The sequence below is a fragment of the Panthera uncia genome (genome assembly GCF_023721935.1).
Source record: "Panthera uncia isolate 11264 chromosome C1 unlocalized genomic scaffold, Puncia_PCG_1.0 HiC_scaffold_4, whole genome shotgun sequence".
Taxonomy (NCBI): domain Eukaryota; kingdom Metazoa; phylum Chordata; class Mammalia; order Carnivora; family Felidae; genus Panthera; species Panthera uncia.
Window position 1 is genome coordinate 11,393,358 of NW_026057585.1, and position 24,428 is coordinate 11,417,785.

Sequence of the window (24,428 nt, forward strand, 5' to 3'; positions counted from 1 at the left end):
AGAAATTAACTAGTCATTATAAATGCCTGAAGGGTAGAGCTTTGCTTCCCTCTCCTGAGCACAGCACTTAGTATACAGCAATTTATCAGCAGGGGTTAATAGGAAGTTAATAATGCAGGTAAATAGGGGAAACAAGGGCATGGCTCTCAGCCTCTCTGGGGTCCTTAAGATGGCTTGTGCTGGGGATACTTCTCAAAGTGCTGCTTGGGCCCTTAGCCTCTCTGTGTTAATAATCAGTGACTCTGTTCTTTTGGCTGATATTGGTGTTCTTTCTGCTACAGAACAACTTAGAAAATGAGCCTCAACTTCTCAGGCTTATCCCTTCCCTCTGAAGTGAGCGAAGGAAACTGATGTATGAGGTAGAGAGAGAATCCAAAGGACTTCTGAGCTGAAGGGTTATTTCTCGGTTTGAAGGATCCCATTGCCAAAAATGGAAGTGGTGTTTGGAGTGTTGTTTTTGCCATGTCCCCTGGACTTAAATGGAGCTAAATTCTCTTGCAAAGATGGAGAGGAGAGGAGGGGGTGCTTTGGCTGGAAGCTGGCTGCTAATCTATGCACTGGAGGTCCAAGTTCAAATATGCTTTCAGGAAAGCTTCAGTTCAATTTTTCTCCATGCACAATGGGGCTGTTGTGCGTTCAGAAGCTGGGAGAAGGCAGCTGGATCTCTAGAGCCCAATGGCCATCATCTTTTTGATTTCTTTCTGATTCTCTTATTTGGAGACACATCTTTTTGATTCTCTTCCTTTGGGACACATTGGTCTTGAGAATAAAATACTAGTCAGTCATTATTATGAAGGCAAGAAAACAAGCACATCCTGAATGGGAGTTATCAGGCCATCGTTAGCACTTGGCCTCGGTGAATCATTCAGCAATATGCAAATAATGACTTTCAGTAGAACAAGGAGCATCAAACACTTTGACCTCACCTTAATTATTTGCCCTGCCTATGCTGACCATTTTAGGTAGGTGAGTTCCTGGACTGCTGGGTTCTTTTGCTGTGTTCATTGAATTTTGTAAACTACCCCATACAGGAATGTGTTGAATAAGTGCCCATCTGGTTTCCAAAGTCCAGAAGGATTTCTGTGCCTACTGCTTACAGGATCTAATCAGGTCTAATCAGAGGGCTCTGGCCCTCTTTCTGGGAAAATTTCAAAAATGATAAATTGTTTTTTTCTGCTAAAACTCTGTGTGACAGATTTTGTGTGTGTGTGATTTCTCTTTAAACAGATGAAATGTAAGGGATTGGCACAAAAGGAAACTGAAGTTTAGAGCTAGGGGTAGGTGGATGCCTTTAGATACAATGATAATAATAGTTGATGTTTATTCAACTGGTCTACTCTGTGCCAGGCTCTGATAGAGATATCTTATGAGTTTAATTCATTTAATCCTCAGAGTGAGTCTATCAAATAGATATCATCTTTATCAGCCTAAATATGAGGAAACTGAGGCACAGAAAGATGAAACCACAAAGCTGATTGGTAGTTGAGCCAGGCTCCCAAATGTGGTACGTAGAGCCACACACTATACTAGTTTCCTGTGAGGAGGGTGTTGCCTGAACTTTCATGCCTCTTGGCTTTACATTGTGTTATGTTCTGGATACACATGTGTTGTATGTGTTGTGTTTTAGTTCTGGGTACAGTTATTGACTATTCAATGTCTTTATACTCTGCTTCCCAGTCATAAGATGAGCAGGAAGTAATAGAAGAGTAAATAGGGGTGGAGAGCAGGGAAGAAGTTGTGACATTGAGTCCATACACTCACGCACACGGATGCATACACACACACTCACACACGCGCACACAGACACACACACACACTCACAAGCCGACCCACTTATTTATTTTATACTCACTCACATCCCTCATGTGCTCTCACAAGCTCCTTTCCTGCCAGGTTATACATAGTCCTTCCCTGAGGGATCAGCCCTTTCCAGTCCAGGTCGTGGGAAGGGGCAGGAAGGCGATCACTTCCCTTCCAAGGGCCTGCCGGAAAACCATGTTTGGACAGGGTCACGTATAAGAATGGATCAATAAGAATAGTAGCTGTGAAGGCCAAACCTCTGTGGGTGAGAAGTGCAATGCCAGCTCTTAGAACATGGAAGGAAATCAGGCCCGTCCTTCGCAGCTCTGCATTGACAGAAGCAAACACAGGTTCTGACACATCCCCAACGTGTGCCCGCAACCCAGGACCCCACGATTAATACCTTGGGACACATTCTGTGATATGCTGTCATGTACTCTATAGTTTCTTGTGCCCTGGATTTAAAAGCAACCCCAGCTCTTACAACCATACAATCAAATCCTGTGTCATTACAATGAACGAGGTTAAATTAATATCGAAAGATACCCATGGGATGTTTCTTAGGTGAAATACTCTTGCAGCGCTGTATGCATGGTATGATCCCACTTGTGTAACAAAGATTAAAATACAGGCATAATAACAATCATAAAAATGCACAATAATAATATCCATATAGTGTTTATTATACACCAGTCATTATTCTAAGTGCTTTACCTTTATTAACTTACTAGTCTTCAAAACAATCCTATAAAATGGATACTAATATCTCAATTTTATATGAAGAACTCAAAGAAGAAGTTAGGTCACTTGCTCAAGATCACCGAACTAAATGGCAAAGCCAGAATTCAAACCTAGGCATTCTAACTCCAGAATCTCTATTATTAACCAGTATGCTGTACTATAGGCATGTAGGCATGGAACAATTCTAGACAAACACACAGCAAATGCTAACAAAGTTTAGCTAAGAGTTGTGGAAATGATGGGTAGGATAAGGGACAGGACAAGAGCACTTATTTTTATAATACGCACCTTTGTATTTTGGGGGCATTATTCTTAAACTATCTTACTATTTGTTTAGTTTTAAGAATCCTTTAATGGTTGCAGACAACCATTAAGTCTGTGGTAAACCAGTCAAGGGAAAAGATCAAAGAGATTCTTTTCTAGGAAGAGAGAATTGAGACCTGGGTTGGCTACAAGTAGAAAGAAAAGAGCAGGATTTGACTAAAAGAGAGTAGGGAAAGTGGGGTGCCTGGGTGGCTCAGTTGGTTGAGCATCCAACTCTTGATTTTGGCTCAGGTCATGATCTCCCAGTTCATGGGATCAAGCCCCATGTCAGGCTCTGTGCTAAGAGCATAGGGCCTGCTTGGGATTCTCTCTCTACCTCTCTTTCTGCCCCTCCCCTGCTCCTGCATGGTCACACACACTCTCTCTCTCAAAATAAATAAATAAACTTAAAATGAAAGAAGAGGGAGATATGAGGTACTTGGAGTAGAAATGGAAACTGTGATGGTGCCTGCTCGGGTTGGGGGTGGGGAGAATGGAGAGTTAGTGTTTAATGGGTACAGTTTCAGTTTTATGGGACAAAAAGAGAGATGTAGGGCTGGATGGTGGTGGTTGGACAACATGAATGCATCTGAAAGCACTGAACTGTGCACTTAAAAATTGGTTAAGATGGTAAATTATGTATATACACACACACACACACACACACACAATTTATTTATTTATTTATTTATGAGAGAGAGAGAGAGAGAGAGAGAGAGAGACAGAGCATGAGAGGGGGAGGAGCAGAGAGAGAGAGAGAGAGAGAGAGACAGAATCTGAAGCAGGCTCCAGTCTCTGAGCTGTCAGCACAGAGCCTGATGCAGGGCTCAAACTCATGAACTGTTGATCATGACTAGAGCCAAAGTCAGAAGCTTAACTGACTGAGCCATCCAGGCACCCCAAAGATGGTAAATTTTATGTTAAGTGTATGTTGCTATAGTAAAAAAGAAATTGAAGTGGAAAAAAAAGGAGAGAGAGAGTAGGGAAGAAGAGGACAGAGGAGCCAGGGGAGGTAACGAAGATGGGAAAGGAGCTGAAATCGGTGCATGAAGTGTGCTGAGGACCTTGGATACCTAACACTGCCAACATTAAGGACCTACACTTAAATACAAAGTCTCAGTGGGAGGAAAATTTACGTCCTCCATGTACATATATGAAGTATTTTGCACACCTTATAAACTAGTGTAAGTAAGTGTAAATTGGTATAAGTAAGTGTCCTTTTAGGGAATGGTTAGAGGGTCCCCGGGAGAATTCCAATCATAACTCACTTTCTTGTCTCCATCCTGAGACTAGGTATTCTGGTTTGGAGGAAAGGTTGCTGTTTTAAAGCAGAAGTGGGCTCCCTGTCTCTGAAAAATGCAGATACAGATAGAGCCTCTCTTCTGTGGAGCATTATGGATAAACAGGGTCACCCACAAGCACACCAGCGTGGGAAGGCAGCAACCAGGTTTAGCCATTCAGACACCTTGCTGGCTTGCTGATTGGCCTCTGTGAGGTGGCCCCATTCCAGCAGATCCCAGTAGCTCCTTTGCCAGGTCTGCTATCAGCTCACCCACCTTTGCCCTTGAGCGAGAGCCAAGGTCTCTGGAGGAAGGAGTGTGCTATTACCTTTCATTTCGGGGCCTTCCCAGCACGCACTGAGGTCAGGCAGCACTCAGCACTGAGTGGCTCCCAGGGTCTCGTGCATGGAACATTGTCACTGGAAAGACCGAGTCTCTGGAAAACACAGCCTTTGAAGGACTGTCAGTCAGGGCCAATAGTTGCCATCCTCACTTGGGACTTCTCTGACAATTTTGATTTTTTTGGAGTATAAATGAGATTTTCTTAGTTTCTCCTAGGCTTGGATGGACTCCACTTTAGAACACAGCATGTTTTTCATTTGGGCAAGTATGAAGAGGTACCACCTTCCTGTCTCTTTCTTGTGGTCACTGTTTCATCTGCATATAGTAAATATAGCTATATTTTCTGAGTGAATATTATGTGCCAGGAATCATACTTGCATACTTCTCACGAAAAAATGCTGCAATAGGGAATATCACCACCATTTTATAAATGGATGAATCTGATCATCAGAGAAGAGATAATTGAGAGCTTGATCCAGGGCCACTCACTTGTGGCTGAGGTGGGATTGGAACCCAGGTCTGTGTCAACTCCAAAGCTGGTAAACGTATACATTACATTTGTGCATTCTATGTTATGCTAGATTGCCCTTCCAAGCGCAAATAGGATCTATTTTCTATTCACGTCGCTCCCTAATAAATAGGTGTCCAGAGCTGTGGCATAAGCACAGAGCTCTACCTTGTCGGATCTAAGGTCTCAGATTCTCCTCTACCTTACTAGGTGCAAAAGGCATTTGCATATGGAAACTTTGGCAGCTACATTTCCTCAGCTACTAAGCACCATGAGGTCCTAGAAGTGGGTTACTATATCCCCAAAGTGCCTCATTTATGCTGAGGGTGTAACTCTAGCGCTAAGAAGGATTTGCTCTAATTGTGTTCAGAGGCCTGCGGAAGGAGCCAAACTAATCCACTTCTCTCCCACTGGAAGGCCAATGGCAGTCTCTCCGAGCTCATCACTACCCACAAGGGAGGTAGGTTACTACTGTTTCAGTGCTTTTGGCTAGGTCTCTGAGGAAGAATCATCGATTATCAGGGCCGATTGGTATCTGAGGATTGCTTCTCTGCTGATGGTGTCTCCTCATGGCGAGGCCATTCTGTACAGTTTGTTAGGGCTGGCCTCAATTTCCAGTGTCTCTTGTACATGATCTTAATGATAGTCTGTGCTACTTGGATTCAAGCTCTCAATCTTTACGCAAGTTTATAACTCCTTTGTAAAAATACGACTCAGGATGGTTCTATTAACGAGGTTATTTTCTAAAGCTGGTTGACCTTTGCATGACTATACCCTGCAACGGATGGAATTTTATTACTCATGAAAATGTGTCTTTAAAGGCAGTGTTTTTTATACTCACACACACACACCCCACACTAAAAAAATACATTTTAGACTTTTAATTCCAGGCAAGATGGCATAAGAAGATCCAGATTTGCTTTCCCGGCTAAAACAAGTAATAAACAGTGTTTGGACACTGTCAGGCCCTGAAGACGGTACTCCCCGAAAGAGAGAAAAAGATGATGTTAGCCCCACAGTCACCCAGATTACTTCTGGAAGAATGTCTAGGTTGCAAAGCAGAGCGGAAGGAGCGAGGCAGAACCTGGTGATTGAGGAAATGGACACGGGAGTCTGGCGAGCTGAGGTGGCCAGAGTCTGCAGAGAGAAAGGGCTGGACACCACACAGGGTCTCCTCCTAGTTGTCAGCTGAGTGCTGGTCAGCACACGCATGCAAGGAAACTGTCTGCAGCTGGACAGAAGCATCAAAAGGCAGCAGAGGACAGGACCATAATAGTTCATGTTCCCCCCAGCCAGGGTGGAAAACTTCACAATTAATGGGATTTGGGGTAGAGATCTTATAAAGATACCACCTCGGTTATAGGACAGAATTAGGCCTAGACTAAAGGCAGCTCTGGTCTCACCAAACAATGTTTGAAGCAAGCCTGGAAAGGGTAAAACTGTTTCCAAGTAACTTAACCATGCTCCAGAACAGAACTCAAGAATATTTGCAGGAATACAAAAATATCTAGCACTAACAAGGTAAAATTCACAAGGCCCGGTGGCATCCAGTCAAAAAAATTACCTGTCATGTGAAGAGCCATAATATGACCAAGAATGAGGTGTAAAATAACAATATAGTGAAAGCTTTATCACATTTATAGAAGTAAAATGTATGGCAATAGCACAAAGTCCAGGAAGGGGGGTGGAAATGGATGTATACTGCTTTATGGGCTTATGCTTTGTGTGAAATGGTATAATACTGGAAAGGAGACTATGCTACAAACTCATGGTTATAAAATAATAGTTATAGCTAATGAGTCAACAAAAGGGGATAAAATGGAATCATTACAAATATTAATATAGAAACAGAGCAAGGATGTCCCCTCCCACTCTTCTATTTCAACATTGTACTGGAAGTCCTAGCTACTGCAATAAAACAAAAGGAAATAAAAGGTATACAGATTGGGAAGGAGGAAATAGAACTGACGGTTTTCTTAAGATGCCATGATTTTCTATGTATAAAATTCCAAAGAATCAATGAAAAGCTCCTGGGATTAATTTGCTACTATAGCAAGTTTGCAGGATACAAGGTCAATATGCAAAAGTAAAATGGTTTTATTTGTAAAACAGCAATAAACAATTGGAATTTGAAATTAAAAGCACAATGTCATTTACATTAGCATTATTATGTAAATATGAAATACTTGGATATAAATCTAATTAAATACACATGAATTTATGTGAGGAAAATGGCAAAACTCTGATGAAAGAAATCAAAGAACTAAATAAATGGAGAGATAGTCCATGTCCACGTAGGAAGACTCAATATTGTCAAGACATCAGTTCTTCCTATCTAGAGCTATAGATTCAACACAATCCCAGTCAAAACCCCAGTGTTATTTTATGGGTATCAACAAAATAGTTCGAAAGTTTATGTGGAGAGGCAAATGACCCAGAATAGCCAACACAGCATTGAAGGAGAATAAAGTTGGAGTACTGATGATACCTGGCTTCCAGTAAAGCTACAGTAATCAAAACACTGTGGTATTGGTGAAAGAGTAGACAGATCAGTGGAAGAGCATAGAGAGCCCCAAAATAGACCCATATAGATACAGTTAACTGATCTTTAACAAAGGAGCAAAGGCAGTACAATGGAAAAAAGATAGTCTTTTTGACAAATGGAGCTGGAATGATTGGACATCCCCGTGCAATAGTAAATTTAGACATAGATTGTGTGCCCTTTACAGAAATTAACTTAAAACGGACCATAGATCTCAATGTGAAACGCAAAATTATAAAATGACCAGAAGATAACATAGAAGGGAATCTAGATGACTTTGGGTATGTCGATGACTTTTTAGAACAACATCAAAGGCACAATCCATGAAATAATAATTCATTTATTTCTGGACCTCATTAAGTTGAAATTTTTCTCTGCAAGGTCCATTGCCAAAAAAATGTGAAGATGAGCCACACAGGGAGAAAATATTTGCAAAAGGCAAATCTGATAAAGGACTATTACTCAAAATATACAAAGAACTTTTAAAACTCAGCAGTAAGAAAATGAAAAACCAGATTTAACAATGGGCCAAAGACTTGAATAGACACCTCACCAATGAAAATATGCAAATTTTCAAATAAGCATATGAAAAGATACCCCCCTCATGTTATCAGGGAAATGCAAATTAAAACAACAATGAGAGACCACTATACACACCTGGTAGAATGGCCCAAATCCAAAGCACTGACATCGCCAAGTGCTGGCAAGGATGTGGAGAAACAGGAACTCTCATTCATCCCTGGTGGGAATGCAAAATGATACAGTCACTTTGGAAGACATTTGGTAGTGCCTGACAAAACAAAACGTAATCTTACCATATGATACAGCAATCACACTCATTGGTAGTTATCTAAGTGAGTTAAAAAAAAAAAACATATCTATACAAAAACCTGCACATGGATTTTTATAGCAGCTTTTTTCATAATCGCCAAAACTTGCAAGCAACCAGGATGACTTTTAGTAGCTAAATGAATAATAAACTGTGGCACATCCAGACAATAGAATGCTACTGAGCATGAGAGATAAATGAACTATTAAGCCATGGAAAAACATGGAGGGACCTAAAATGAAAGAACCTACTAAGTGAAAGAAGCCAATCTGAAAAGGCTTTGTACTATATTGTTCCAACTATATGGCATTGTGGAGAAGGCAAAACTGGAAAAAGCAAACAAACAAAAACCACTGGGTTGCCAGAAGTTGAGGGGGAGGGTGGGAATAATAGGTAGAGTACAGAGGATTTTTAGGACAGTGGAACTATTTTGTGTGATACTATAGTGATAGATACATGTCTATACACATTTGTCAAAACCCATAGAATGTACAACACCAAGAGTGAACCCTAATGTAAAGTATGGACTTGAGTGATAATGATATGTCCATGTAAGTTCCTTGATTATAACAAGTGTACCACTTGGTGCAGGTTGTTGATAGTAGTGAGACTGTGTGTATGTGGGGCAGAGGGTGTGTGGAAAATTTCTGTACTTGTCACTCAGTTTTGCTATGAATTTAAAATTGCTGTAAGAAATAAAATCTTTTTAAAAAAAAATTCTAACAGGGGCGCCTGGGTGGCTCAGTCGGTTAAGCATCTGACTTCAGCTCAGGTCATGATCTCACCTCTCATGAGTTCAAGCTTCGTGTCAGGCTCTGTGCTGACAGCACAGAGCCTGGGGCCTGTTTCCAGTTCTGTGTCTCCCTCTCTCTCTGCTCCTCTCTTGCTCACACTCTGTCTCTTTCTCTCAAAAATAAATAAACCTTAAAAAATACGAAAAAAAAAATTCTAACAAATACTCAGTCCAAAAGAAGGCATACAAAGAGGAAAAAGGAAACCCAAAACAAATGGAACAAATACAAACCAAATAGCAAGACAGTAGATTTAAATCCAACTATATTGATAATTACATAAAATACTAGTTAAGGCAGAGATGTCCAACTCACATAAAAACCACAAGATTCAACTATATGTTGTTTCAAAGAAATCTACTTTAAATATAAATGCATGAATAGGATAAAAGTAACAGGATGGAAAACAATATACCATGATAACACTAATCAAAAGAAAGCTGAAGAGGCTCTATTAATATCAAAGTTGATTTCAGAGCAAAGAATATTATTAAGGATAAAAAGAGTTATCTCATAGTGATAAAAGGGTCAATTCATCAAGAGGACACATTAACCCTAATTATGTATGTATTAATAGAGTTTCAAAATAAATGGAACAAAAATTGATAGAACTGTAAGAGGAAACAAATCTACAATTATATTGGAATTTAACATCTCTCACTCAATAATTATTAGAACACATAGACAGAAGTCAGCAAGTATATTGAAAAATTGAATAACAACCATCATTTAACTGGGCCTAACTTGGTATTCATAGAACTATCCGTGCAGCAACAGAAAATATATTCTTTTCAAGTACACAAAGAACATTTACCAATAAAACATGAAATAAGTCCCAATGTACTCAAAAGGATTTAAATTATACAAATGGTTTTCTAGCCACATGGAATTAAATTAGAAATAAATAATATAAAAATATTAATAAATTTCCCAAATATTTGGAAATTAACACACTTACAAATAATCTGTTACGTCACAGAAGATATAAAAAAGCAAATTAGAAAAGTATTTTGAAATAAATAAAAATAAAAATATAACATTAAAATTTGTGGACCCAGCCAAAGCAGTGCTTAGAGGGACATTTATAGCACTAAGCATTACTAGAAAAGTCAAATCAATGACTTCAGTCTCTACCTTAAGAAAGCTAGAAAGAGATAAGCAAACTAAACCCAGAGCAAGCAGAAGAAAGAAAATAATAAAGGCTACAGCAGAAATCAATGAAATAGAAAACAGAAAAATGATAGAGAAAAATCAATGAAATCAATGCTGGTTCTTTGAAAATATCAATGAAATTGACAACCTTTGTAAAAAGAGAAGACGAAATTGCTAAAGTGGAGGACATTACTGCAGCTCCCGTACAAACTGAAAGGATAATAATAAGTGGATGTTATTTATAACTTTGCTGATAAATTCAACAATTTAGAGGAAACAAAAATTTTTTTTAAAGACACAGACTGTCAAAGCTAAATAAATTGAATTTCTTGTTAAAAAAAAATCCTCCCATAAAGAAAACTCTGGGGCCAGATGGCTTCGCTAGTAAATTGCATCAAACTTTAAGGATAAAATATCAATTCCACCAGAACTCTTCCAAGAAAATTGAAGAGAATACGTCCCAACTCAGTTTATAAAACCAGTATTGATTTCATATCAGTATCTTTCATGAAATAGATGCCCAAAAAAATCCTTAAAATTTTTAGTAAATTAAATCTAACAACACATAAAAAGGATAACACATATGTCCAAGTGGAATTTATTCTAGAAATAGGATGTTGGTTTACCATTCAAAACCTAACCCATAATTTGTATATTAACAGACTAAGAAAAAATAAAAACCATATAATTACATCAATATGTAAAATCATATGTAAACTCTGAACACTGTAAACTATAAAACATTGCTGGAGGAAATATGAAAAGGCCTACTAAAATGGAGAGATAGATCATGTTTGTGGATTGTAAGGTTCTGTGTTTTTGAGATGGCAATTCTCTCCCAAGCTTATCTATACAATACTAATCAAGCTCCCAGAGGCTTTTTTGAAGAAATTAAAAAGCTGATTTTAAAATGTGTATGAAAATCCAACAGACCTAGAATAGCCAAATAAACTTTGAAAAAGAACAAAGTTGGGACTCCAACACTACTTAGATTTCAAGACTGACTATGAAACCACAGCAATCAAGACAGTGTGGCATTGGTATAAAAACAGGCAAATAGATTGATGGAACAGAATATATAGAGTCCAGAAATAGACTCACATACATATGGTCAATTGATTTCAAGAAAGATGTCAAGGCAACTGAATGGGGAAAGGACAATCTTGTTAACCAGTGGTGCTGGAACAATTAGATACCCATATGAAAGACAATGAACTTCAACTCTTACTTCATGCCATATGCAAAAATTAACTTGAAATGGTTCATAGACTTGAATATAAGGCTAAAACTATAAAATTTCTAGGAGAAAACACAGGCAAAAGCCTTAGTGGCCTTGAGCTTGGCAAAGATTTCTTAAATATGACACAAAACCCACAAACTATACAAGCAAAAATAAGTAAACTGGATATCCAAGCAAAAAAATATATACATATATGTATATGTAGTAAATCATTTTCCCTTCAAAAGGCATTATTTAAATAATGAAATGGTAAGCCACAAACTGGGAGACAATATTTGCAGAACATATATCTGGCAAAAGACTTGTAACAAAATATGTAAAGAACTCTAACAACTCCTTCAGAAGATGAGTAATCCAATTAAAAATGGACAAAAGATTTTTTTTTTAAGAGAGAGAATGCGAGTGGGGAAGGGCAGAGGGAAAGGGAAAGAGAGAGAATCTTAAGCAGTCTCCATGCTCAGCAAGGAGCCCAACGCGGGGCGGGGGTCGATCCCATGACCGTGTCATCATGACCTGAATGGAAATCAAGTGTCGGATGCTCAACCGACTGAGCCACCCAAGTGCCCCAAAAATGGACAAAAAGTTTAACAGTAATTTCACCAAAGAAGATGTATAAATGTCAAATTAAACATGTGAAAAGATGCTCAATCTCATTGGTCACTGGGAATATGCAAATTAAAACAATGAGATACGACCATGTAACCACTGGAATCACTAAAACTAATGTAATTGACTATTCCAAGCATTGGCAAGGGTCCATTTAGAGAAACTGGAACTTGCCTTCACTACCAGTGGGAATGTAAAATGGTATAATCGTTTTCCAATGTGTTTTGGCCGTTCCCGAAAAAGCTAAATATACACCTACCGTATGATTCAGTCTTTCCATAACCAGGTGTTTACCCAAGAATACATATTGTCCACACAAAGGCTTGAATGTGAGTGTTTATGGATGGCACTTTTAAATGTAGTAGCCCCAAACTGGAAACAATCTAGATGCCCATCAATAGGTGAATGCATAAGTAATTTGTGATAGATTCACACAGTGGAATCCTATCCAGCAATATCAATGAATGAACTATTGAGGCACACAGCTACACGGCCGAATGTTAACATAAGCAGGCTGATTGCAAGAAGCCATGTAAAAAAAGTGTGCGCATTTTTTTGTAGATACCATTTCTACACTTTTCTAGAAAGTACAGACTATAATGGCACAGAGCAAAACCAGTAGTTAGTGGGAAGGAGTGGGGAGGAGTGGGGAAGAAGGAGAAGAAGGGATCACAAAGAGGCATGAGGAAAGTTTGGGGGGCAGTGGATATGATATCTTTTTTAAAAAATAGAATATATTTGGGGGGATTCATTAATTTTTTTAAATTAATCTCTATGCCCAATGTGGGGCTTGAACTCATAACCCTGAGATCGAGAGTCACATGCTCTACCAACTGAGCCAGCCAGGCACCCTGGATATGTTATCTTGATTGTGGTGATGGTTTCACCTGTGTATACATATGCCAAAATTTATCAGATGGTGTGCTTTAAATATGTGAAGTTTAAAAGGGTGACTGCGTGGCTCAGTCGGTTAAGTGTCCAACTTCAGCTCAGGTCGTGATCTCACGACCTGTGAGTTTGAGCCCCGCGTTAAGCTCTGTGCTGACTCAGAGCCTGGAGGCTGCTTCAGATTCTGTGTGTCCTTCTCTCTCTGCTCTTCCCCCGTTCACGCTCTCTCTCTCTCTCTCTCAAAAATAAATAAACATTAAAAAAAATTTTTTTAAATATGTGAAGTTTATTGCATGTGAATTATATACTTCAATAAGGGTGTAAAACAAAAGGAATTAATTTTAGAGTACTACCCACCATACACTCAAACATATACCTGATGAAAAAGAATTGTCTTGCTATGTGCCCTGTCATCTGATACACCCATTCCATTTCATTCCACTCCATTGAAAATACACTCTGATCGTGATCTACTAAGCTGATTTCATAATTCACTAATAGGTTGATGCCTGTAGTTTGAAAAACATTGCATGGCTTGAGTCCACAACAGTCCCTCAGTTACATTGACAAGCCCCCTCCCCCTCGTGTTAGTTTCTATGTCTTTATCACCAATGGTCATCTCCCCTTCTGTTAATGTGGTGACAAAATTTAGAGCCTTAAAGTAAAAGACCTTATCTTTCAAATTCTTGCATTGGCGCCTGAGATCGACCCTTACCCTTTGCTACCATCTCCCCACTGACTTGTTTGGAGATTGTTAATTTTGTGATCTCATAATGAAGATTCTTCTGTGATGACTCTAGGAACACTATGGGGGCCTTTTGGGGGACAGCGAGATGGCAGCGACTGGCCACAGGGTTACTCTGGTTACCAAGGCGTCTGGACATCACTAACATAAGTAACAGCTACTGTTAGCTATCATTTCCCTCATAAAGGAAAGCAAGGTGGCTCTGACACTGAACCTGCTCTTTGTGATGACTTATTTAGCTGCCTTGAAGAATTTACTTTTAGTTGTTGTTTTATCTATGCACAAAGAGGGCCATATGGAAAGTGGTTCCTCTTTCCTAACACACAGTGCGTTAACAGTGGTAAGTACCTATGTCTGTGCCCAGCAGGGTCCAGCAGAGAAGAGGAAAAGGCTAGAGAATAAAAATGATGGAAGAAACCTAGGCTTGGGGTGGTTTCAGTTCTGCTATGAATTAGAGCTCCTGTATGCGACTTTGTATTGATGTATCTGTCAGTCTGTCTTCAATGACACATCTTTCTGTGTCACAGGAAGCGGTGTCATTTGCAAATTCAGTTCCTTTTATGTCCATAAAGATTTTAATAAATGAATTCGGAACCAGGGGGAGATGAAACTCAGGCAGAAGTTGTAAGTTGTGATTCTGTCCCCAGCATTTTTCTAGACAGTAGCCAGAGACAAGTAACAGAGAGCCGCCCTTATTTCCCAAGACCTCAGCCTTCCCAAGGCTCCAGAAGAACCAGCGTGGCATACGCCCAAACCAAGCTGCGTGGCATACTCAGGGGACACAGGACTGTAAAGGAGAGCTTCAATTCCTAGGCTCAGCAGAGTGGCCTAGGTCTCAGTTGATATAGCTCCAAAAATCTAAGATCTAGATTCCGTTCAGATAAGTAGCAGCCGGAGGCTGTAAGTTCAGAATTTGAACAGTCTTGGGGGCGGGGAGTCAGAGTATATTGACGCTATTGCTTCTGGGCAAATAGATTTCGGTATCAGGTTCACACCTTCCTTATTTAGAACCCGGAGAGAGCACGATACAGTGACAAATACGTGGTCGTGGTATCAGGCAAACCTTGGTTCAGATCATGTCTCTGCTGCCTGCCAGCCTTGTGACCTTGGGAAAATCATTTAACCTCTCTGAACTTCAGATTTCTCGTTTAGAGCAGTAGTTCTCCACTAGGAGGGATTTTGCCCCCACCCCCACCCCGGGAATATTTGGTGACATTTAAGACAAGGGGTGAGAAGTGCTTAGTGGAAACGGCGGAGGATACTGTTCAACATCCTACAATGCACAGATAGCACCCCCACAGCAAAGAACTATCTGGCCCCAAATGTCCATAGAGCTGAGGTTGAGAAAATCTTAGAGATAACATATACAAAATGTCTGGCATAAAACAGGTAGGCGCTGCCTCAGTGGTAGCTATCATTACCAAATCATGCATTCAGTGTGGCTAATTGAAAACCAGATTGTAGGGAAGCAAGGATCATGCAAGTCTATCTGAGGTTCAGGAAAAGCCCCCAGTGGTGGTATCAGAGGCCCACTGAACCAGTTACAGATGTTGTGGCAAACAGGTTCAAGGTGGTGGTTCTGGAACCAGTCTGCCCACGTCCAAACTCTGCCTCTGCCATGCACTGCACGTATAACCTTGGGCAAGTCACTTAACCACAGTCTTATCCCCACTTAACTGGGGATAATAACGATATACCTGCCTCACAAAGGATGGGTCTGCATAGATAGCAACCTGCTCACCTAATATTTTCTCTTGTTACAAGGGGAATAAATAGAGAGCCAGTGCCCAGAGGAGCCCTGGTTTTAATAAGAAACTCTGAATTTTTTGATAGGAAGTATGGAGAGGAACATAAACCAAACATAAAATGGGTAATTGACACAGCAATAGAAAGTTCATCAACCCACTAAGGACCCACTATGAGCGGCTGGGCAAGGTGCCAGATGTTTATAAATATCATCTCACTGAATCCCCTCGACAGCTCTTTGAAACGGCTTCTATTAACCTATTTTGATCTTTTTTTACAGACATGGAAATAGGCTCTAAGCAATTAAAGTACTTTGCCCAAACTCTCCCAGCCATAGGGGTAGAGCTGGGGTTTGGAATCTAGGGATGACTCCAGCCTGTGTTTTGGTGAGCTGAAATTCACAAACACTTAACTCGGGGCAATTCCAGGATGTACAACATTCAACCAGCTGGGATTCTCTGTATACAGGAAAGGAAGCAAAATGTAAAGCCAGGCATCTATCTCTAGTACTGGCTGGGACTGATGGCCCAGGGCATGTAGGGACGAGGAAAGAGGAGCAGGACACCAGTGACAGGTGCAGTCCTTGCTTTTCTCCAGGGATAACTGCTACATCCAGAGAGCCACCTTGCATCACCACTGCAGCCTGAAGCCGCTTCTGGGAACATTTCCTGGTAGCGGCTTAGGTCTGGCAGGTTGGGTTACTCAGCGTTGGTGCTTCCTGCCACAAGGAGATATTTTCTAGAGGAGTCCTGAGATGCCCCTCCCCTCTATATGTTTCATGAGGCTAGTGCTGTGTGTGTGTGTGTGTGTGTGTGCACGAGTGCACGTGTGCATTTTCTGTGTGTATAGTGGGATGACAGGATAGCCTGGGACTGAGGAGCCAGCAGAACCAGGAAAAGGTTCCTGGTAGAAGCTGTGGCCCTTCCTCTAAACAAACAGCTGTGTTTGGAGAAAGACGGAAATAGTGCCTAAAAATAGCCAAGAGGCCTGAGTATATCCCAAGACTGGCAGTACTAAGGGGTCTCACACACTGACGCTCAGGACCGAGGCTGTGAAGTAGGTGCTGTTTTGTGGATCTCTGCTTTTCCTGAGGGTCCCCTTCACTCTGTCTGGTGCCGGAAGGCATCGCACCTGCTCGCGCCCAGAGAGCCATCTGGGCAGACCTCCCCAGCTGCTCGCCAAACTCTGGGCCCCGTTCACTCAGCAGAAGCTGAGGAGGAGCAAAGCACAGGCCACAGGGCCTCATATCATCCTGTGCCCTGTGTGTTCTGTGGAGGGCTGTGTTCTTCCCCTGGGCAGAAATGCTCTCCCAAGTTCACTAACCTGGTTGTTTAAATATAGGAGAGGAAACAGATGCTGGCTGGGCGGAAGTCCCTTGAAGACAGGGTTTTGGCGGTGGCTTGCTAGAGCTGATAAGGACACGGGGTGTGCTCCCAGATGGGCCTCTGCCAATTCGCTTTTGGGTCTTTCTGAGGCTGCCCTGAGCCACCACCATCAGAACATGGCTCCTCTCCAAGCTCCTCCTCATGGCTGACAAGGAGAGGAGGGTTATTTTTAAACTGATCTTTGTGACTTCCTCTTGGCCTTCCTCCTTGCTCTCCTCTCTCCGAGGCCCTAAGAGCAGCTTCCTGGCCAAGCCAACTAGAACTCCAGTGATGGGGATGTGTGCAGGGTCCTGGGAGGCAAAGGCTGGCTGTGCAGGGCAGGGACCCAGCCCAGGGGGTGCCAGGGCAGGCGGGAATACTGGGGGTACAGGATACACCCAGCAGGGGTCATGTGGAACCCACAGTTCCTGGACTCTCCAGGGCCACGTAGATGGGTACCAATGCCCTGAGCCAGGGCATCACCCCGCTGATCCCACCAGGGGACTGACCCTTCCTGGGCTGGGCTGGGCTGGGCTGACCAGGCCAGCGCACCCCTGCAGTCTGCGGGGAATGCCCCTCCAGCGGCCCTTGGCTCGCAGAGTTCTGGCAGAGTGCGTCTGGCCGGCTGTACCACCAGCATCCTCAAATTGTGTCGTGGCTGAATCATAGTGACAGCCCCACCCCAGCATCCCCCGTGGAAAAGGAGGGGAGCTTTGCTGCTGGCATGGGGACCTCTGGGGGCTGCCTGGGAACCACATCCCTGCACAGATGCCCTGGGGCTCTGTGGCTGCTGTCCCTGGCTCCCTCTAGCTCCCACACCCACAGCCAGGCAGCTCATGTACAGCCACGGAGCCCAGCAGCTGCCCCACAGTGGGCCTGTTGCCTCTGGCCCAAGCCACAGTTCCTCCCAGGGGGCTCCTTCCTCATGGCTGCTGGGAGGAGACTGACAGCACTCCTAGCCGCCACCAGGAAACCCACAGCACCTGCCCTCTCCCCACTTCTTGGCCTGGCCCCACAGCCAGGACCTGAAAACACCTCTCAGCTGGTGACTCCTTCATCCAAGAAGCAGGGCTGAGGACAGGCATGTAACAGTTTGGGAAACTGATGGTTCCTCTCCAAGACACAGGGGAGCCGAGGCTCAGTCCTTCCTCGAGGGGACTCCTGGTTCTGCAGCCCCTTGTGAAACCAGGCAGGAAGAGCCAGGCTGTGTCTCATGGGCCAGCATCCATGTGATGCTCAGAAAGGCCTTTCCAGGTGAGAGTCTGGGTCGAGAACTAGGCCTTCACTCTGGGTTAGAGTCTGGGTCAAGAACTAGGCCTTGACTCTGGAGATTCCCTCTTTCGGGGAAGAGAGGCCCCTGGGGGCATCTGTCTGTTGAATTCAGAATTCTAGACGCTCAACCTCCGTCACTCATCTGTGGAGACTGGCAAAACCCAGACCCGGGGCTGAGGCGGGCCGGGCAGCATGATGGCTGGGCCAGTGACTGCCGAGGGGGACGCTGGTTCCGCATTCACAAACAGGGCCATCCTGGGAAAGCTGCTTCACCTTCCTAAATATCAACTTCCCCACCCTGCGAACAACAGATGTGATGAAAATGACGGACGCTATGATACGGCCATGGCAAGGGTCAAGCGAGATAGGGCACTAGGCGTCGTGCCCAGAAAAGCCCACGGGAGGGCTGTCGCTGTACCGCTGCACGGGAAAGCCCCCAGCGTGGCTCCTGGCACACGGTCCGCGATGGATACTTGTTACTGTTTTCCCTTCCTTTCTTCCTCCTCAACCTGACTTGAGGGGAGGTGACATGGAAAAGTGTGTGTGCGTGTGTGTGTGTGTGTGTGTGTATGCACGCGCGTGCCCGCCCACACTGCACACACACTCGTGGTGTGTGGGACCGGTGCCGGGTGCTCGTCACTTATTACACCTGCTGCCTCTGTGGGCCCTTGGTGTCACCTGTGGAACAGGGAGTTGGACCCATTGGTTTCCAAGATCCATCCACGAAAGGGTGGATCCACGAAAGGGTGGGCACGTGGTCTCATTCCGCTACCACCCAGCAGAGTCGGGGCCTTCCTTCCACCACAGCCTAGTGGCCTGTTTGCCCTTCTCTGATGCACGTGCCCTCAAGTCCGTGCATCTTCCTCCCACGGCCTCTCCTCCCGCGTCCCCACACCCCCACCCTAGCCAGCAGCTGCCCTGGCCTCCCTGCAGATGTTTCCAGTTTACAGATTGCATGGAGGGCACGTTGGTCATTTGTTCCATTTGCTCAGAAACAACAGCCAGCATTATGGGCAGGAAATGCAGAGGTCGTGCCAAACTGCAGGATGACACAAAACGCCCTAGTCATGGGCACTGGGCGCGCTGGGGGTGGGGGGAGGGAAGGAGCGCAAGCTGGCTTGTCTCGCAGTGACCTGGAGCTCTGTTGTCGCGGTCACTGAAGCAAGGTCCGGCTCCCCTCCGGGAATGGCCCGAGCGGCCCGTTGACTCATCGTGGAGGGACAAGGACAGAGCGAGATGCTATCTTGGATGCTGGGAGCAATTGGGGCTCGGCTCCGCAGCCCGGCCCTGAGGCTGAACCTCGACCAAGAACAAATTCTATTTCTTTGTTCCTGCAAAATCAGGAAAGATTGCAGGGGTAATGAAAGATTAGATGATGTTTGGTGTTGAAGGTCGAGAGCAAACACAAATAAATGTAATGCAAACTAAATTGTGGGCCTCACGGGCCCCGGATGTTTGCCATGCAGCTATTCTGGCCGGAGCCGGCTGTGTGTTCAGCAACCCTCACACCCTGCTCAGGCGGGGGCCCCTTCATAGCAGCAAGTAGTGCCAGAATGAATGGCACACGAGAAATGGGCACTATGATTATTGCTCAGCGTCATCTGGCTCTCGAGACCCAGGCTGGAAGAGTTTCGCTTACAGCAAATTGGGAGCCCAAGCGGCTTTCAGGGGGTAGTGAGCTGGCAGGCTGCCTTTCCCCAGGCCCAGAGGAGTCATGGGTGGGACTGCTGGTGAACCCACCGGGCAGGCCTGCTGATGCTTTCCTGGGTAAGCAGGTGCCACCTCCAGTGTAGACAAACCACTCAGAATGGCATAAGCAAGGGACTTCCTGGCAAGTGTGAAGAAGGGAGAGAGGTGTATTGTAGCCTCTGGAAATCTCCTTTGCACACTTCTCATTTCTGAAGCCTGGGACACATCAGGTGGAATTGGAACTGAGAAGAGCCCCTTCAGTGAGAGACCGAGCATCCGCACTGGAGAAACACAGGATGCAGGGGGCACATCCTTAATGGATTCCCAGTAACCCTGTATCTCACAGTTTGTGGCAGGGTGGTAGGTATGGAATGTGGGGTTTTTTAATGTTTCTTTTTTTTTTTTTTTTTGAGAGAGACAGAGACAGAGCACGAGCTGGGGGAGGGCAGAGAGAGAGAGGGAGACACAGAATCTGAAGCAGGCTCTAGGCTCTGAGCCATCAGCACAGAGCCCGACATGGGGCTCGAACCCATGAACTGTGAGATCATGACCTGAGCCGAAGTCAGATGCTTAACTGACTGGGCCACCCAGGCACCCCAGTAGGTATGGAATGTTCTAATTCAGGGTTTATCAGGTACCTCCTAAGTAGAGCTCCCGTCTGGGTGCTGGAGAGGCCCTGACAGTAAAACAGCTCACCCCACCCCACATCCCGGAGCCCTCACGCACACTGGGGCAGAGAGTGGAGAGCCAGCACCATGGACCAGTTTCCGTGACACCTGCTGTGCCTATGTCACTTCACTTGGTCTTCACTCAAGTGTCTTTGTTACCTATCAAAGGGGCAATTGGAGACACAGAGAATAAACAATTTGTGCAACATCATCCATGTAGAAACAGAACTGACAACAAGAAAGACGGGTGTAGTTTGAAGCACATGGCTGGCACTGATAGCACGCAGGCAGGAGCACAGTGGAAAGGGCCTGCCCCCGTGTGAAGAGGTGTCTGGCTGTGGCTGAACACCCATTGGGCGCATCTGGGGTGCTCTGGTGTGGAAAGGCACTGTCGGTGTGGGACAATGTAACTTGCAGCACCCACCATTCCCCCGTTAGCGAGGACTGACAGGAAGACCGTCAGGAGTCAAGCACGGTGAAAGACCAACCCACCCGTGGGCTTGGTTGGAGGCTCCCAGGCTGTGTGGCTGGGGATTCAGAGAGTTGTGGACCAGGATGACCAAAGAGCCAGCAAAACAGAACAGGTATACAGCCCCTCCAACAAGTCACTGAGAGAATCAGCCCTGACGAATCACAGGAACTGGGGAGGGCATTTTTATGGATTCCCAACCGTAAAGGTCCCTAACCATTTCCTGGCTGCTTCTCCAGGTCTGACCTTGAACCAACCACTCCGGGCATCAGTTTCCCACAGTGCTCCATCCCTCCCCAAATCCCCGTGTCCTGGGACCCCTACACTGAGCACAGCGATCCAGGGCCAGTCCCCCGACTTCCTGAGTCCTGTTACATCATGTGTCAGAATGAAGTGGCCAGCCAGGGCCAGAGGGGGCTCTGGGTCCTGCAGACAGAGGAGTGATGAGTAAGGAGGGGATGAACTAGTTGTGATGTGAAGGGGAAATGAGCAGAGTGAGACAATGAAAAACACATGTGTGAGCTTGTGTGTACGTGTGTGTGTGTGTGTGTGAGAGAGAGAGAGAGAGAGAGAGGACACACCTTAGATCTACCACAGAGATGAGAGAATGACACAGGCCGTTGCACGTACAAATGCGGAAACCACAAAACGCAATGCAAATATCAGACATTCTCTCCGAAGGTCCCTTTCACTAGAGCTAACTGGTCACACTCTATTTTCTATCTGTACTGGTTTGAGACTGAAGTTAGATGCCAAGAAAACTATTTCTGCTGAGGAGGAGGGCTCCCTGTATGCCTCCTGATTCCTCACTGGACGTTGAGAGGTGCGGTCAGCACTCTTGCGGGGCGAGGAGAAGACAGGCTCGAGACTAACATGTTATATGTGCCGCGAGGATTTATCCCAGGTCTCGTTTGGGCCGGGTTCTATTTTAGGCTCTTGGTACGTTGGGGAGAAGGGGAGTGGGAAGGAGATCTAAAGAGGAGGAAGGCATCATTTCTTACAGAGTTTGCTTAAGGAGTTTACTAGCTAGTGGGAGAACAGTCATATAAATAAAATCACTACAAATGGTGTAATACAGGCTCGAATAGAGAAACGTGTCAGCTGGCTTGAGCGTACAGAGGAGGAAGCTATTAACTCAGTCTGGTAGTGACTTCAATCCTGTGTGGAAGTGGGTGGGGTGTACATAAATAAAAAAAAAAAGTGTACCTGGGAGAATCATAATATTAGACCCTGTACAGCACCATTCCTAAGGGAGTGTTTACTAGATAGCATTTGCTGGAGAGCGATGCTTCAAGAGTTGTACTGATAGCTTTTCTCCAAGAGCTCAACTAACCCCAGGGAGCATTTTCAGCCCCATCATTTTTTTTTCCCTTTTGTCCAAACTGATCATCTAAAATAATTGCGGGGGCGCCTGGGTGGCTCAGTCAGCTAAGTGTCCGACTTCTGCTCAGGTCATGATCTCGCGGTTCACGAGTTTGACCCCCGCGTCAGGGTCTGTGCTGACAGCTCAGAGGGTGGAGCCTGTTTCGGATCCTCTGTCTCCCTCTCTCTCTGTCCATCCATCCATCCATCCCTCTCTCTCTCTCCCTCACACAAAAAATAGACATTAAAAAAGTAAGTGAAAATAAAATAAGATTGTGGACCACCTGTTGAGGAAAAGAACCTCACTCCAAGTCATGGAGGGACTGGCGAGCATCTTTGTACAACAGCCTGGAATAATCACCCTGCAGACCTGCCTCCGAAATGAACGCCAGTGCTCCTTCTAATGTTCTACGTGTTTATTATTAATACTTAGCCCACTTCCAAAAAGGATGGGAGGTCGCTCCCAGTAAACGAACAGGGTGTGACAGAATCACTCTCACACGGGGAGCCCAGGGATGACGTGGGACCTCAAGATGCCCCGGGAAACCACAGCCAAGCATGGTCACGGAGACAATACCAGCTCCAGCCTCTTCGCTGCCCCTGCACACCTGAGTTACACAAAGCTACCCCAGTAGGCAGTTACACAAAGCCAGCTAGTTTATTAAGAAAAGCCCCCTCCTGGCTAGCACTCAACTCCTCAGTGAAATTTACCCTAAGAAACTTTCTACAAGGAACAGGGCAGCAGACCATCCCCCTCGGTCATGATGAAATGCTGAGACATACTTCTGATGACAGCTTTCTATATTTACCTTTAATAAGCAGCGGAGAGAATCAGGTTATCTGGGAAGGCGTTTAGCAAGGAACAAACGTAATATGGTTTCACGACGCTGCTGTCTGATCACGGGCTGGGTGCAAGAGAGGCACACGGAGAACGCAGAGGAAGAGAGGTCGGCTGCCCACAGCGGTCCCAAACCGCCGTCTTCTAAGCGGAGCTGGCGGGGGGTGGGAGCCAGACGGTTGGTGGGATAGCACACTGCCCCTGATAGCTGGCCTGACCTAGGACACGAGACTTACCCCATTGGGACACTGAAGAATTTCTGCCTCAGATGACAAACTGGGTTTTGGCATAACTGATACCGTATTCTTCTTGTGGGGTTCACTGGGAAGAGCCAAGGCTTTGAAGCCAAGACAGATTTGGGTCCGGGCCACGGTCCTGTCGTTCACTGGCTTTGTTGCTCAGGTGGCTCACTGGCCAAGTCACTCAGGTGTCACCGCGGCTTAGTTTCCTCCTCTGTACAATGGATCCAACAGCACTTACCTCCAGGACGGCTATAGAATCGGAAGCGACACCTGGCAAAGTGCCCAGCCCGTGGTGGTTGGCGTTGTCTCCATGGCGGCTGTCATGAGAATAAACACGAAAGGCCTTGTGGAGTAGGAGGGGGAAGACACACGTCAGCAGGAGAGGGAGGTTGCTCATCTCCTGCCATGGCAGGAGGGTTTGCACCCGATTCGTTAAGGAGTGGCGCCACATTTGTTAGGTGGAAGGTTAAAAAAAAAAAAAAAAAAAAGAGGGGTGGGGGGCAGGATACGGCCCCGCTGTAAACATTTAGGATCAGAGTTCATTCCTGCACGTTCTGGTGTGTAGATAAAGGGCTTAGGGGTTGACATCAGGATGTACAGTTGGCTTCTGAGTCCTGCCCGCTTTGGGACTTGGGGGTGACACCCCGCGTGGGTGATTAGAAGAAGCCGGGGGCTGGGGTGCCTGGGTGGCTCAGTCGGTTAAGCGTCCGACTTCAGCTCAGGTCATGATCTCACGGTCCGTGAGTTCGAGCCCCGCGTCGGGCTCTGTGCTGACAGCTCGGAGCCTGGAGCCTGCTTCGGATTCTGTGTCTCCCTCTCTCTCTGACCCTCCCCCGTTCATGCTCTGTCTCTCTCTCAAAAATAAATAAACGTTAAAAAAAAAAAAAAGAAGAAGAAGAAGAAGAAGCCGGGGGCTGAGTTGCGAAGACACCCAGAAAGTTTTGAGAAATCACGGGACAGGAGGCTCACCAGCAAAGGCCAGCAAAACTGCCCACAGAAGGGAGACGACTG

The 24,428-nt window shown here is 44.9% G+C and overlaps 1 long non-coding RNA gene and 1 other non-coding gene across 4 annotated transcripts; both read right to left on the minus strand.

Moving 5' to 3' along the window:
- Nucleotides 1-408: 408 nt before the first annotated feature.
- On the minus strand, nt 409-23,742 carry LOC125912254 (uncharacterized). Of its 3 annotated transcripts, none has more exons than XR_007454649.1 (3): nt 23,656-23,742; nt 8,174-8,255; nt 409-1,982 (listed from the first exon to the last, which is right to left on the minus strand). It is a non-coding gene; the product is annotated as an uncharacterized LOC125912254 (long non-coding RNA). The 3 variants fall into 3 exon arrangements; XR_007454650.1 differs by lacking the exon at nt 23,656-23,742 and adding an exon at nt 16,837-17,024; XR_007454648.1 differs by lacking the exon at nt 23,656-23,742 and adding an exon at nt 13,738-16,822.
- On the minus strand, nt 12,910-12,982 carry TRNAE-CUC (transfer RNA glutamic acid (anticodon CUC)). Its single transcript has one exon. It is a non-coding gene; the product is annotated as a tRNA-Glu (tRNA).
- Nucleotides 23,743-24,428: the final 686 nt, after the last annotated feature.